The following is a 17,457-nucleotide window of genomic DNA, read 5'->3' as shown; positions in this document are numbered from 1 at the left end:
GGGTTTGTGCTGGCCTTCTGGGGGAGGGGCCTGACCACACTGGGAACTGAAGCAAGCTTGACTGAGAAGGGCCATCCTACCATACTATATGGGGGTGGGGCTTGGTGTAAGCAAGTTAGGCAGCCAGTGTCAGTGCACTGCTTCTGTGTTTATGCTGAGAGAAGGGGGAGGTAAATGATACCAGTCAGTTCCTTTGTTCCTAAAGACACATCTCTGCAAACTCTGCCTTTCAGGGACATACTTAGAGAAGAGTGAACAGTCTCACCACTGTGAGCCCAAAGCATTCCCCAAATAGCCACTTCCATGCTGTCTGCCCCTGGGTTGTTTGCCTGTCTTTCCTCCAGGAGCAGCACAATGCCCTCTGGGCTCCATCCCAGCCATGCTCTCTGACTTTTAAAACTGTAGACTTTAATCCCCACTGGTTACAAGAACTCACATATTTCAGCCCTTTTCATTTTCCAGGCCAATGGCTTTGGGGAAATTGTGAGTTCCCCTGTGTGCTCCTGTCTCTTTCTTGCCCTTCTCCATAATCACAGCTCCTTCCCTTCTGCAACACCTGCAATCCATTTCTCCCCTAAACCACGTCTCCACACTTCCTACATTCTTCAGTGTGGCCTCTTCTCTCCCTTTAGTTGTGGAGTTTGTGCTGTCAGTCTAGGAAGACATTTTGATTGTAACTCTTCTCTTACCAATGGACTCTTCTGTAATAAGACTTATTGAATGTTGTACTTAAAAACATTACATTCCATTGCAATGACACATCATGGGAGCTGGAAGAAAGTCTCTTGATTTATTTTTTTTTTTCTTCTTCTGTTTCATTTCAAGATTCACATGCTTGCATCCTCATGATTAAAGAGGACAAAAAAGAAGGCTCTCTGATCAGAGGACGAATTCTGATAACTCTGATTTGGGTCATATGTTTATTTCTCCTCCTGAATTAGTCTCTGTTCTTCTAAGAAAGCTGGGTGATCTGTGATTAACCCAACTTGGGTTAAATGCCCTCCCCTTGCATCATCTGTATCACCTATCTATCTATCTATCTATCTATCATCTCCGTAAGGGCAATGCCTTGACAGGTTTACAGCAAGAAAATTCCCTCACAGAAGAAATCTGCCTAGAGAGTAAGGCATAGGAATCACTACTCAGCAGAGGAGGAGCACCAGAAAACTGGAGGAGAGGAGAATCAAACAGGAAGTTTCTGTGTGTAGGTGATAGAGATGTCACTTAGCAGGTGTTCAACAGCACAGTGATGAGGTCTCTATGTCAGAAAACTCTCAAGGCCAGCAGTGGTTTGGTGTCTTTATGACCCAGGGTTTATCTATTGCCAGCAAATGTTGGGCAAAATTTCATGGGGTGTATAAAGCAAGCAGGTTTTAGATGGCTAAAAATCTACTTGGGGGAGGGGGCTAAATTAAAACAATTACATGTGTAAAACTTGAGTTTGGTGCCAGTCAGCTTTTGAGCTAACAGATCTCAGCCTGCAGTAAAGAAATAAACAACTTAGGGGCCAATACACAGAAGCTATCTGGGCTCATTTATATAGTATTTTCTTTTTGAATGCGTGGTAATCCAGGTAGGGAAGTATTCAGATATGTGTGATGAAAAGCTGATCCACAAACTTGGAAAAATTTGTACTGTACCATGAAATAATCCTCCGAATTTTTAAGCTATAGGACTTTGTCTTCTCTTTTAAAGAGAACTTTGAGGTCTCTTTTTAAAGTAGCATAGGTATGATCCAGGTTAATACCTAAGACAATCAAAAATAATATGTATTTTAAATTTCCTGTAGAAAACTAAAGAAAAGCATAGAGAGAAAAAAGAAACTTTTTACTGAAATATTAAGAGCACAAAGAACTATCCATTTGGGGAGGAATATAAAGGGACCATTTAAGAAAAGTTTATATATTTATTATATCAGATTTCTAGCCACAGTCACTTCTAGCTATAATGCTGTTTGTTACATGCTCAGGTGATAGGTACAGCATCAACTCCTGAGGAGCTCTGCCTATGTCAATTCTAGTGATATTTAAAACATGAAGTAGATTCAGCAGTATGTTTCTGACTTTCCCAGGTTAGAAGGCCAAATTTAGAGCAGATTTGCTCAATTTTCACAATCACTACAATCCAGAGAGCAGAGGACTTCCTATCCAATACCCAACTGCACATCCTTCTATCTTATAGTGCCTTCCCTCAAAGAGAATTTAATTAGTAAACCCACATTTATGACCAGAATTTGGTATTGTGTATACTCTGCTTAGAATAATCTCCAGTGTCCACCTTCCACAAACTCAACTCTTTCCATCTGTTCTCAGCTTACAAGTCACCTCCAAAGAGAAACTCTGTCTAACTGCCCTGATTTGAGTGTCCACAATCTGGACCCCAGAAATGCCAAATGTCATATCAAGATATGAATATGACTACCAGTCTGGAGACAGACACAGGCACAGGGGCAGAGGAGAGAGAAAGTTGTTGAATGGCGTAAAGTCATTTTGTAGAAACTTCTCCTAATCAACAGATGTGTAAAAAAAAATTTTAATTTTCTTATGTTTGTTTGTTAGAGAGAGACAGAGCATGAGCGGGGGAGGGGCAGAGAGAGAGGGAGACACAGAATCCAAAGCAAGCTCCAGGCTCTGAACTGTCAACACAGAGCCCGATGTGGGGCTTGAACTCACGAACCGTGAGATCATGACCTGAACTGAAGTTGGACGCTTAAATGACCGAACCACCCAGGTGTCCCAGACATGTAAAATTTTTAAAGGATTTGTTGGTTTTCTTTGTTTACCTGTATTTTCTAATTATTATGTTAAAAAAATTGATTACTCATCAAAATAAGTCCTTTTTTAAAAAGGACAAATGGTGGGTGGGCGCCTGGGTGACTCAGTTGATTAAACATTGGACTCTTGATTTCAGCTCAGGTCATAATCTCACAGTTTGTGGGATTGAGCCCCACTTTGGGCTCTGTGCTGGCAGCACAGAGCCTGCTTGGGAATCTCTCTCTCTCTCCCTCTTTCTCTCGAATGAAAAGGACAAATAGTTGCACAATAATGTGAATATACATAATATTACTGAACCATATACTTGAAATGGTTAATTTTATGTTTCTTACCACAATTTAAAAAAAACAGAAAAAAATTGAAAACTTCTTTCCCACTATGGTGCTACCCAAGAAATACATCCTAAGGGACCCACGGTTGAAATAAAGTTCATGACTTATCACATGTGCCAAGGACCCTAAAGTCAACGTTCAGAGTAATTTGAAGAAATGTTCAACCCTTCCAGGGAGGTGGCGATGAAATAAGAAAGCAAATGTCTTTGGATTCCTGAGGAAAAGGTGGACCTTCCAAACTCTTCTCTTACACACGTTCTTCACTTTAGTCCACTGACATAGGTATATTTGTCCTAAGTAGTAAAGAACACCAAAAATTACCTTTACTTTTGATTTTGCTCTCTTCCTCAGGTTCATTGAGTGGATGACTATAATATCATATCATCCCTAGTCATGTTCCAAGAAGAGTATTGTGCCCCTGTTGACTTTGTTGAGCAGAGCCTCAATTCCAATTCTGGATTAATTACTTTCAGACTTTACAGACTTTTATTGTGAGAATTAAAAATGAAAACAAGTAAACACACAAAAAAAGCAACTTCTATCATCTTTATGCAACAATCTACTCAGGTTTTCTGTTACTAACAAATAAAGCTAACTCTTGTTGTTATTGTTCTTAAGGCACTTTGAAGGCGGAAACCATACCTTATTCGTCTCTGTATCCCCAGAAAAAAAAAAAAGTAACGGCAGTCACAATATAACCCCTATGCCAAATCATGGCACAAGGAATGATCAACTAGAACAGCATTATTGTGGGGGCGCCTGGGTGGCTGAGTCAGTTAAGCATCTGACTTCAGCTCAGGTCATGATCTCACAGTTCATGGGTTTGAGCCCCACATCGGGTTCTCTGCTGACAGCTGGGAGCCTGGAGCCTGCTTTGGATTCTGTCTCTCTCTCTCTCTCTCTCTCTCTCAGAAATAAGCATAAATAAATAAATAAATAAATAAATAAATAAATAAATATATTTCTTGTTCAGGTAACTCAAATTAGCTGTATAAGTTATCCTCCAGGGTTAGGTTCAACACTATTTCTTGTATCCTTTTTACTTGTGACTTGAAGGGGCAGTTCTTTCTGGGAGTCTGCTGTCCCCATTGTGGAGTGCAAATGGTGCACAAAGTTTTAAAAACTCTGCCCAGGAATGACACACTGTCTCTTCTGCCCATTTTTAATTTGCAAAGAAAGTCCCATGGTAAAGCTCATCATAAATAGTGCAGTGGGAAGAGTGAATGCATGTTGAATAATCAAATCTACTACATGGGGGACTGGCCTTAACCAGCACTAGTTACAGTTAATGATATAAGCATGCTATTAATAGTAACCAATACGTATTTTAGCTAATCAGGAAACCTATAAAGTAGCAAGTCTGGATGCAGCCTTGTTTATATCAAATGAATAGTAATGTCTCTGACTAAAAACAAGGATATCATACATGTTTCTTTAACATCATTAAAGATGGACACTAAAATAGAAGACAAGAGCAGGGGGTTGGAGGTCAACCTATGCTGGCTTCAGGTTGTTGGTAATGATACTTACAAGCTATGAATGAATTGAGAGGATAACGGAATCATTGAAACATGTGCCCCTGGACTGGATATACAAATAACATAGTGATTCTAATGGCATTTAACATTTAGTATATCATGCTAATGATAACTATAACCTACACTGAGAACTGACCCGAGGAAGAACTTGGCCTTTGAAAAATTGCAGTCTCAAAAATCCCATTTTACAGTTGGATAAAAGTAATAAAATACCTTGGAATAAATTTAACCAAAGAAGTGAATGACCTATATTCTGAAAACTATAAAACACTGATGAAAGAAATTGAAGACAACACAAACAAATGGAAATGGAAATACATTCCATGCTCATGGATTGGAAGAACATATATTGTTAAAATGTCTATACTACCCAAAGCAGTCTACACATTTAATTCAATCCCTATCAAGATACCAATAACATTTCTCACAGAACTAGAACAAACAATTCCTAATTTGTATGGAACCACAAAAGACCCCAAATAGCCAAAACAATCTTGAAAAAAAAAAAGAAAAACAAAGCTGGAGGTATCACAGTTCCAGATTTCAGGTTAGTTCGCAAAGCTGTAGTAATCAAAACAGTATAGTACTGGCACAAAAATAGACACATAGATCAATGGAACAGAATAGAGTCCAGAAATAAACCACCATTATATGGTCAATTCATCTTGGACAAAGGAGGCAAGAATATGCAATAGGAAAAAGTCTCTTCAACAAATAGTGTTGGGAAAATTGGAAAGCTACATGCAAAAGAATGAAGCTGGACCACTTTTTTAAATTTACACAAAAATAAATTCAAAATGGATTAAGACCTAATTGTGAGACCTGAAACCATAAAAATCCTAGAAGAGAGCACAGACAGTAATTTCTCTAACACCAGCTGTAACATATTTCTAGATAATGAGTCCTGAGGCAAGGGAAAAAAATGCAAAAATAAACTATTGGGACTTTATCAAAATAAGAAGCTTCCGCACAGCAAAGAAAACAACCAAGAAAACTATGACAACCTACTGATGGGAGAAGATATTTGCAAAAGACATATCTGATAAAGGGTTAGTATCCAAAATACATGAAGAACTGATACAACTCAACACCCAAAGAAACAAATAATCCAATTAAAAAGTGGGCAGAAGACATAAGCAGACATTTAAAAAAAAAAAAAAAGACCTACAGATGGCAAACAGACACATGAAAAGATGCTCAACATCACTCACTATCAGAGAAATGCAAATCAAAATCACAATGCAATATCACCTCACAGCTGTCAGAATGGCTAAAGTCAAAAATTGAAGAAACAGCAAGTGCTTGCAAAGATGTGGAGAAAAAGAAACCCTCTTGCACTGTTGGCGGGAATGCAAACTGGTGCAGCCACTGTGGAAGACGGTATGGAGATTCCTCAAAAAATTAAAAATAGAACTACCATATGGTCCAGTAATCACACTGCTAGGTATTTACCCAAAGAATACAAAAACACTAACTCAAAAGGATATATGTACCCCTATGTTTCCTGCAGCCTTATTTACAATAGCCAAACTGAAGGAGCCCATGTGTCCATCTAGAGATGAAAGGATAAAGAAGAGGTGGTATAGACATACAATGCAATATTATTCAGCCATAAAAAATAATGGCATCTTGTCATTTGCAACAACATGAATGGAGGTAGAGTATAATGCTAAGCAAAATGATAAGCCAGTCAGAGAAAGACAAATACCATAGGAACTGAAGAACCGAATTCCTCACTTAAAAACCTATGTAACTCATGATTGGAAAATGTTTGCAGAGAATGGCTTTGGTGCTTTTCACTACAAATCATGTTTTGTATCCACTACTCACATACACTGGTGCTGGAGCCCTTAAGATGTGATCTCATATGTGGCCTCTGTACTGACACCTTTACATCATGATGCATAATCAGCAGTAGGAAAATTCCTGCAAGCCGTTATTACTACACTGTGACAGGTAGAAAAGAATTAACTATTTATGAGAGTAATTGTAAGCCAAAATATATACATATCCCACTAGACCTAAACTAAATGTATGTTAACCTCAACTGTCCTAAGCAATACCCAAAAATTCCATAGCCAATTTAATATTATATGACACAGGAAAATGGAACCAAGAGGAGCTGAAGTGCAAAGAGGTAGCAGTATACATGATTGCAGGCTATATAACCTTTTTTTCTTTTTAGTTTTTTAAAAAGTAATCTCTCCACCCAGAATGGGGCTCAAACTCACAACCCCAAGATCAAGAGTTACATGTTCTACTGACTGAGCCAGCCAGGCAACCCCATAACCTTCTTTTTAAAAATATAACAACTTTATTGGGATATAAATCACATAAACATAATTCACAAACTCACAAGGTACAACTCAATGGTTTTTAGCATATGCATAGTGTTGCTGCAACCATCACTATAATTATAGAAATTTTCATCACTCAAAAAAGAAACCCAGTATCCATTAGCAATATTTCTGCTCAATCCCCAGACCCTAGGTAACAAATTAATCTGCTTTCAGTCTCTATGGATTTACCTTCTTTGGACATTTCATATTAATAGAATTTAAAAGGTCTTGTGACTGGCTTCATTTCTTAAGGGTTTATACTTGGGGGTAGAATTGCTGGGTCATATGGTAACTCTTATGTTTAAACTTTTGAGAAACTACCAAACTGTTTTCCAAAGTGGCTGTTCCATTTTACATCCCCACCAGCAGTGTAGGAGGGTTCTGATTTCTCCATCCTTGACAGCACTTTTTATTAGCTGTCATTTTGTTCACACCAATCTTTGTGGGTGTGAAATGGTGTCTCATGGTGATTTTGATTTGCATTTCCCCCTTGAGTAATGATTTTGAGCATATTTTTGTGTGCATTAGCATTTATACATCTTCTTTGGAATACTGTCTAGTCTTTATATATTCTAGATGAAAGTATCAAAGGATATTTGAAGATGCAAGTGGAGACAATGCAGTTATTCTCAGCAGTTGTGGCCTCATACACAGTGGTGGTCAGATAGGATGTTTCGGCAGACCTGTCCAGGATCACCTTGACACCAGAGGCTCAGCTATTCAGACTTCTCCACAAACTACAGCTTTTTACCCTCACCAATGCTTCAGGCTTGAGTGGTTAGTAATTATAACTTTATCCTCCCCCAATTCTCCTCTTTCCAGACTTTCAGACCCCAGCACCCCTTTGTCCTTAAAGTTAGTCCTCATTCACATAATTCCTATATAAAACATATTCTCTCTGTAATGCTTGATGGTGGCTCTGTTTTCCTGACTGAATCCAGACTGATCACCCAACATTGTATTAGGATAAAATTCCAATAGGATGATTGCAACATTTAAAGTGTTCACCATCCTGTGCCCCTACACTGATCACACAGTATGAACATCGGACAAAGCCAGATAAGTCATTTGGTTAGAATATGGTGCCTATAAAGCCATGGGTCTAGTAATATTTATGTAACTCATTTTTATTTCACAGAGAAGTAAAGCTCCACAGTAAGATCATTCTATGTATTTTAATCCTCATTAGACATTTTACAAGAGGGTATGAATTATGAAGAGAGAAATTAAGCAAAGAAGTAATAATAACACATAAATTTATACATTATTATAAATTTTGTATCCTGAAAACTTAACCAGAAGGAGCATATATTTAAATATCAAGTTGAGAAAAATGTCTTTGTTATTTAATTGCTGATTAAAATAACAGCAGAGGAGATGGAGAGAGGGGGACAGAGGATCTGAAGCAGGCTCCACTCTGATAGCCTGATGCAGGGCTTGAACCCACAAACCATGGGGTCATGACCTGAGCTGAAGTCAGATGCTCAACCAACTGAACCGCCCAGGTGCCCCAAAAGAGGTACTAATTTTTATTTTTATTTTTTTAAATTTTTCTTAATGTTTTTATTTATTTTTGAGACAGAGAGACACAGAGCATGAGCAGGGGAGGGTAGAGAGAGAGGGAGACACAGAATCTGAAGCAGGCTCCAGGCTCTGAGCTGTCAACACAGAGCCTGACGCGGGGCTCAAACTCATGGAGTATGAGATCATAACCTGAACTGAAGTCGGATGCTTAACCGACTGAGCCACCCAGGCACCCCTCGAGGTATTAATTTTTAAATGCTAATAATGACCATAATGATGTGAAAAGACTTTTATACAGATTATCTCCTTTAATTTTCACAAATCATTAGGAATTGGGTATTTATAAAGCCACTAAGAAGATAGTGAAATACTGCATAGAGAATTTGTGAAGCTGATGAGTAGCTGTATAGGTTTGCATACTCAGTGTGCCAGCAGCTCTCTCGTGTTTTTTTCTCCACATTTCCTAATTTGACAAGAGCTGGAAATGAAGTAGATTAGATGCCCTTCTTACTCCTCATTTTGACTTCCAAATCATTCATTCTCTTTCTTTTTTTTCAAATTTTAATGTTTATTTATTTTTGAGAGAGACAGACAGAGTGTGAGTGGGGGAAGGGCAGAGAGAGAGGGAGACACAGAATCTGAAGCAGGTTCCAGGCTCTGAGCTGTCAGCACAGAGCCCGAGGCAGGGCTCAAACCCATGAACCGCAGGATCATGACCTGAGTCGAAATCAGTTGCTTAACCGACTGAGTCACCCAAGTGCCTCCATTCTCTTTGTTAAGCCCCTTAATCCTCCCCACCCAAAGAACACAAAACAACAAACAGTAAGAACAAAGCTCCTCTCCGCTCCTCTCAAGACTTCCTCTATGTTGCTTCATCAAATGATTAATTTTATGGCTTCTTTTCTATTATATACTCTGTTTTTCTCTATTTCCCCAGACTGTCTTATTAAGTTTTCTTTCTGGATTCACTCTACTTCTCAATCGCCAAATAGCGTGGCTCTTCTGTTTGAAACCTTCCTTTTCTTTAATCTGGTCCTCCATTTCCATGGCTGGAGTAAATCAATAAAAATAATCCATGAATTTATATTTCCAGGTCTAATTTTACGTATATGTTTCAAGCGCATAAACTCAATTCCCTATTTGGCATCCCCTTATCTTGTCCTGTAATTATTGTAAGCCTAACATATCCAGACTAAAACTTTGGGTTGCTTTCTGTGGTCCTAAATGTAATCCTTCCAGTCTTCCCCAGCTCGGTGAATTATGAATGACTACTTTAATCCATCCTTGATTCCTATTTTTCTGTCAGGCCTAGAATTCAGCCCAACAGGAACTCCTGTGAACTCTAAATATGACACACATCTAGAGTCAGACAAAATCACTATTTCTGATCCACTGATACATGTCCATATCACCACTCACCTAGGATACCATACTAAGCTCTGAACTTGCCAACTATGTTCAGTCTTACTCTCCTAGATCTAATCCAGTCCTAGGTTTTTCGTTGTTTAAAAAAATTAATCAAAATTTCACATACATAAAGAATAATAACCAAATTATAATATTATGGATAATTTTCAAAAAGTAGACATATCTTTGTACTATTATGTAAGTCAAGGACTAGGATTTTACAAATACACCCAGAAGCTTAGTCATAGCACTTTCCAAATTTCCATCCCTCCCTTTTCCCACAAAGAAACTATAGAAAGCAATTTCTGACCCTGGCTTTCAATGTTCCTGCCTCATATTATTCACACTCTTGTGCAGTGCCTCTGCCTTGAGTGCAAGCTGAACCTGGTGAATTGCTTCTAATGAATAGATTATCCTAAACATGAGATGTAACTTCCATGACTAAGTAACAAACGATTGATTTCCATCTTGATAGCACTTTCTCTTGTTACCTCTCTCTCTCTGCCCCATTCTCTTTTTATTCTCTCTCCCTCCTCCCACCTCTCTCATTTTCTTTCTTGGCCTACTCCCATGGATGAAGCAAGTTACCATGGTAGAGAGGCCCAGTGGTAATGAATTAAAGATGGCCTTCAGACAACAACCTTCAAGGAGTTGAGGCCTTTAGTCTAGCAACTCATAATGAAATGAACCCTGCCAAAAACCACATCAATGATCTTGCAAAGTGGATCCTTTTCCAGTTGTGCCTTGAGATGACTCCCATCCCCAGTCAACACTGTAATTACAGACTGTAGGAGACACTGAAGCAGAGGATGCAGCTAAACCATAGCCAGATTACTGTGACCTACAGAAGCTTTGAGATTATAAATATTGTTATTGCAAGCTGCTAAATTTGGGAGAACTTTGTTATGCAATAACAGATTACTAACACAGAAACTTTTATCTAAATTCTAACAACATAGATTGCTATTGTCTCATTTTTGTCTTTATATAAATTGAATTATATAGATGATTCACCTCATTTTGGCTTCTTTTGCTCAACAGTATATTTTTAAATTCATACAAATTGTTAGATTCAGTAACAATATTTCTGCATATAACCAGAAGTGAAATTATTTGGTCATAAAGTATGTGCTCATTTTATGGTAGACAATATCAGTTTTTCAATGTGATTGTCCAAATTAATACAGTCATAAGTAATGTGTAAAATTCCCAGTATTCTGTGTTCTCATCATAGTTAGTAATGCTAGAGTTATAAAATTTTGTCATTCTGGTAAGTAAATAGTTATAATTTCAGGTTTAATTTTTTCTTTAAATCTTTTCTTTATTTCATGGCTATTGCCTTTTGCATATCTTCCTATTCAATATTCTTACTTATATTTTTAATGGGTTGTCTGTCCTTTTTTTTTCCTTCTTGATTTGGAGACTGCTTTATATACCCTATATCCTATAAATTTTTCTGTTAGTATATTAGTTTGCTTTTTATTTCTCTTAGTGGTGTCTTTGAATGAACATGACTTTTTAATATTAACATAGTTAAATTTATCAATTATTTGTTTGCAAGTTATTGATTTATTTATCCTATTTCCTGAACCAAAGGACATGAAAATAATCTCTTTGACTTATTCTAAACATTTTATTATTTTGTCTTCCACATTTATCCTATTTTCTGAACTGACGGACATCAAAATAATCTCTTTGACTTTCTTCTAAACACTTTATTGCTTTACATTGGGATTTACAATCCATATAGAATCAACTTTTATAATGTCAGAAGGTAAGAATCAAGTTTTTTTTTTTCACACGTACGTAACAGACTTAGCAGCATTTATTGAGAAGACTATCGTTTTGCTATAGTTGTCATGAATCAATTTTCCTTATGTGTATGAAACTAAGAATTGTAACAAATCTATAGATAAATATGTGAATAAATGACACTCAAAAAATATCTCTCCAATTCATCATTACACGTCCCACAATTTGTTAGCCTTTTAAAATCTTTCGGTAATATTTTATATTTCAGAGCATATACTCCTTGTACATTTTGTTAGATTTATTCCTGAATCTTTTTAAATAACTTTTTGAAGCATAAGTATACATATTAAATATATAAATAGACATATTAAATGTATGTACATGTAATATAAATTATTAAATATAAATAGTTTAAAAATTAATAAAATTAAACCAAGAAGGCAAAAGACTTATATGCTGAAAGCTATAAAATTTGGCTGAAAGAAATTAAAGAAGACACAAATACCTGAAAAGACATCCCATGTTTCCAGATTACAGGACTTAATATTGTTAAGATGTTCATTCTATGCTACACAATCTACAGATTCAATGCAATTCCTATTAAAATCCCAGTAACATTTTTTTGCAGAAACATAAAATGCATCCTAAAATTCATATAGACTTTCAAGGGACTCTGGATAGTCCCATCAGTCTTGAAAAAGAAGAATAAAGTTGGAAGCCTCACGCTTCCTGATTTCAAAACATATTACAAAGCTACAAGTAATAAAAACAGTCAGGTACTGGCATAAAGACAGCCAAATAGACAGTTCAGAAATAAACCCTCACATATGTGCTCAAATGATCTTTAACAAGCTTATTGAGACCACACAATGGGGAGAGAGCAGTATCTTCAATAAATGGTGTTAGAAAAACTGAACATCCACATACAAAAGAATGAATTCAGATTCTTAAAACATATAAAAATTAATTCAAAGTATATTAGAGTACTAAATATAAAATATAATACTTTTACAAGAAAACATAGGGGAAACCTTCATGACGTTGGATTTGGCAATGATTTCTTGGAAATGACACCAAAGCACAGAAACAAAAGCAAAAACAGACAAGCAGAACTACATCAAACTGTAAAACTCTTGTGCATTAAAGGAAACAACCATCAGAGTGAAAAAGCAACCTATAGAATGGGAGAAAATATCTGAAAATCATATATCTGATAGGGAACAAATATCCAGAATATGTAAAGACCTTCTACAATTCACAGCAACAAAAAACAACTCAGTCTAAAAAAATGATCAAAGGAATTGAATAGACATTTCATCAAAGAATATACAAATAACCAAAAAGCATATGAGAAGGTGTTCAATATCACTAATCATTAGAGAAATGCAAATAAAAAATATGAGATATTATCTCACATATATTAGGATGACCACTATCAAAAAAATAGAAAATAGCAAATATTGGTGAGAATATGGAGAAATTGGAATTCCTGTGTAATGTGAGTGGAAATAAAAAATGATGCAGTTGCTATGGAAAACTGTAAGATGGCCCCTCAGAAAAATAAAAAATAGAGTTACTATATGGTCCAGAAATTTTACTACTGAGTATCTATATCTAAAAGCACTGAAAGCAAGATCTTGAAGAGATATTTGCATACCCACATTTATTACAACATTATTCACAATAATCAAGAGGTAGAAACAACCCATATGTCCTTATAGACAGATGAGTGGATAAAGAAAATGTTGTGTACATATACAATGGAATGTTACTCAGTCTTAAAAATGAAATCTGAAACTGAAAACAACACCTGGCCCTGTGCCCCCATCCAGACGGCTCGCCTCCCCTCCCTCCCGCACAGGGAAGGGGTGGGGAGAGCCAGAGGAGAGCGCCTGCCTGCAGGTGTGTGGTGGCTAAGTGTTTTCCCCACCCCCACAGAACGATTAATTACTGATTGATTTCATCAGCGGAAAACGCGCCCTGAGGGTCCCGCACACATCCTGCCTTCTGAGTAACTTAAAACCCGGGAGTAACTTGAGAGCATTTGGCTCTTGGCCCAGCTCCGAATGGCACGGCCAACGTTAACGCTGATTCAAGGTCGCTGCTGTCACGTGCCCCCCAGCCCCTGCCCTTGGAGAAGTGTGGGACCGTGCCTTGGGGGCTCCGGGGAAAATGGGTGCCAGGAGGGACGTTGCGCAGCTCACGGAGCAGGGTGACAGAGGTGGTCATGGGGCCCTCGGCACGCTGGCACCCGGGTCTCAGACATCAGCCTCCGGAGCCGCGAGAGAATAAACAGCTGTTGTTGACAAAAAAAAAAAAAAAAAAAGAAATCTGTCACATGCCACAGCAAGGACTAACTATGAAAGCATTAAGAGAAATAATAAGTTACAAAAGACAAATACTTTATTATTTCATTTATATGAGGTATCTAAGATAGTCAAACTCATAAGCACAGAAAGTAGAATGGTGATTGTTAAGGGGTGGAGTGAGAGAAGAATGGGAAGTACATATGGTCTCTCTCACTCTCTCCACCCCTACCCCCCTACACACACACACTGCAAGTTGTTTTTCTAACTTGCTGGTCTTGCCTCCTATTGTATATGAGACTCAGGGACCCCAACTGAATAAATGAATTCCTGCTATTGAGTACCCTAAAATGTTCTGCATGGAATTCTCCATGTGAAAAGCAGCTAATATAAAAACATTTCAGACCTGTAATTCTGGATAACAATTGAAACCATTAAGCATATATACATAAATTTTTAATGTAATAATTCTATCGTGCAAATTAATTTGAGGTGTATCTTTTAGAGTAAGTATTCTAGAGATCACAACTCCAAGTGCACTGGAAAGCAAGGAAATACAGCTTCTTCATACCCAGTGTTTAAAAGAAAAAGTCCCTAGAAAAATTCTCAAGTCTGACATTAAAAAAAAAAAAAAAAATGCACAAAAACGGTACACAACTCATTTTACTACACAGGAAGGAGCTTTTTCTTAACATCTCGCCTGTTTCTGAGAAACTAAGAGCCTGTTCCTGCTTTCATTTTCAACCGACATGTGTTCAGTAAAAATAGGTTCAAGTTGTCCTTAACTGAGACAAGAAATTCCTTACTAATAAGAAAAGTAGAGAAGAACCAGACTTTTAATTTATAAAAGAACTAATCAGACTGTCATATTTAGCGAGGATATGGGAGAGACATACATCACCAGAGTCTTCTAGTCCACTGTTGCAGGTACAGAGCCATGAATGAACTTAATTTGACCTTCCCCTTTTAATACACTCACTTATCATTCAAGGAAATCTCAACTGTCAGTCTTGTGGCCCAGTGAACTGCCATTTAAAAAACATCTTTAGGGGCGCCTGGGTGGCTCAGTCGGTTAAGCGTCCGACTTCAGCCCGGGTCACGATCTCGCGGTCCGTGAGTTCGAGCCCCGCGTCGGGCTCTGGGTTGATGGCTCGGAGCCTGGAGCCTGCTTCCGATTCCGTGTCTCCCTCTCTCTCTGCCCCTCCCCCGTTCATGCTCTGTCTCTCTCTGTCTCAAAAATAAATAAACATTAAAAAAAAAAATTTTAAAAACATCTTTAAATTCCAGTTAGTTAACATATGGTATAATATTAGTTTCACGTGTACAAATAAAAAATTAAAATAAAGAATTCCAGATATATAAAAACTGAGAATTTTTTTTTACATGTTTATTTATTTTGGAGTGGGGAGGGTCAGAGACAGAGAGGGAGACAGAGGATCTGAAGCAGGCTCTATGCTGATAGTAGAAAGCCCGATACAAGGCTCAAACCCACAAAATATGAGATCATGACCTAACCTGAAGTTGGATGCTTAACTGACTGAGCCACCCAGGTACCCCAAAACAGAATTTTTTGCTAGCAGACCCATCTCATGAGAAATAGTAAAAGAAATTCTTCAGACTGAAAGTGAACCCAGATAATAAATGCATGCATGTAAAAAGAGAAAGAAAACTAGTAAATTATGTAATTATAAGACAGTATAAATACATATTTGTTTCCTTATCTTAACTGATTTTTAAAATAAGTAAATAAATAAAGAAAATAAAAAATATCTTTAACCTGTATTAACTGGTCTGTAAAATGCAGATAATAATATCTACCTTATAAGCATGTACTGAGGGTAAATTCAATTTGGTTAGTAACACCTGTAAGGAATTAGCACAATGTCTACCATACAGCAGGCACCAGATGCATTTTACTTAGTATAATATGAACTCAAGCTTCAATGCCTCAACAAAGCTTATATACTGTGAGATAACAATGTGATAAAAATAATTATATAAATATATGTTCTTTTCCAATAGTAATAATAGTAATAAGGTTTTTTTTTTTCATGTTTACTTATTCTGAGAGAGAGAGAGAGCATGCAAGAAGGGGAGGGACAGAGAGAGAGGGGGAGACACAGAATCTGACGCAGGCTCCAGGCTCTGAGCTGTCAGCATGGAACCCAACACTGGGCTGGAACTCACAAGCTGTGAGATCATGACTTGAGTCAAAGTCGGATGCTCAATCAACTGAGCCACCCAGGTTCCCCAGTACTAATACAAAATTGTCTATTAAAACAGCACAGTATTTTCTACCTCTCAGCGTAGGTCAGATTTTAAACAGCATGATTCCACCTGTTCAGGGGGATGTGAAAGTACAGGTGCTTTTATATGCACTTGGAGAGTAGGAGAGTGCAAACATTTCCAGAAGCAAATTTTATAGTATGTCTCAAAAGTCTCCAAAAAGAGCATAACCTTTAACCAACATGTTCACTTTCCCAATTTGATCCACTTAATCACGAATACTTACTAAAGGCCTGTCATGTGTCATGCACCGTTTTTGAGGGATTCAAAAGTCGAAAAGAAACAGAAATCTCTGCCTTCGTGGAAGTAACATTTTAGTAGGCAATAAAAACATAAACTATCCAGAATATCAGATGACAGTTTCTATGCAGGAAAGTGAAGCAGGAATAGGGGAGAACAAGTGCTGGCAATTTGAAGAAGAGAAATTTTATATAAGGGATCAGAAACAGCACCGATGAAGTGACATTTCAGTGAGGATCTAAAGCTGTAAGGGAGAAGGTCATTGGATATCTAGGGAAACAGCATACGTTGCAGGGGAAACAGCAAGTGCAAAGGCCCTAGGGAAGGAGCATGACCAGCGTGTTTCAGAGAGGCTTTTTACATTACTACATTACTTTTTACATTACACGGCTTTTACATTACTAAAGCAAGATGCTAACCACCTGAGATGAGTTCAGGCCTTCTCTGAACTGTCCACTACAGCCAGAGCTGGAATTGGAAGTGAGATTGAGAGGATTCAAGTTAGCACACCAGAAACATCTAAAATGGTCCACCCCTTGCATCATTCTGATCACTGTGCCCTATATTAAATGCAATCCATCATCATATCTTCAAATTGGTGAGTAGCTACAATTCTATCAAGGACTTAATACACATGACTTGGTATATGCCACAGACTTTAACTCCTACAACTTGTCACAGGTCATAGTTGATGTTCATCATCTCCCTCCTCCACCATCCATTCTAGATTTTCCTTGTCATAAACAAAAGCAGGCATCCCACTTAAAAAAATTTTTTTTTTACGTTTATTTATTTTTGAGACAGAGAGAGACAGAGCATGAACAGGGGAGGGTCAGAGAGAGGGAGACACAGAATCTGAAACAGGCTCCAGGCTCTGAGCTGTCAGCACAGAGCCCGACGTGGGCTCGAACTCACAGACCGCGAGATCACGACCTGAGCCGAAGTCGGCCGCTTAACCG

The sequence above is a fragment of the Lynx canadensis genome, chromosome C1 (assembly GCF_007474595.2).
Source record: "Lynx canadensis isolate LIC74 chromosome C1, mLynCan4.pri.v2, whole genome shotgun sequence".
NCBI lineage: Eukaryota > Metazoa > Chordata > Mammalia > Carnivora > Felidae > Lynx > Lynx canadensis.
The sequence above is the reverse complement of the archived record's forward strand: the minus strand, read 5'-3'. Positions refer to the sequence as shown.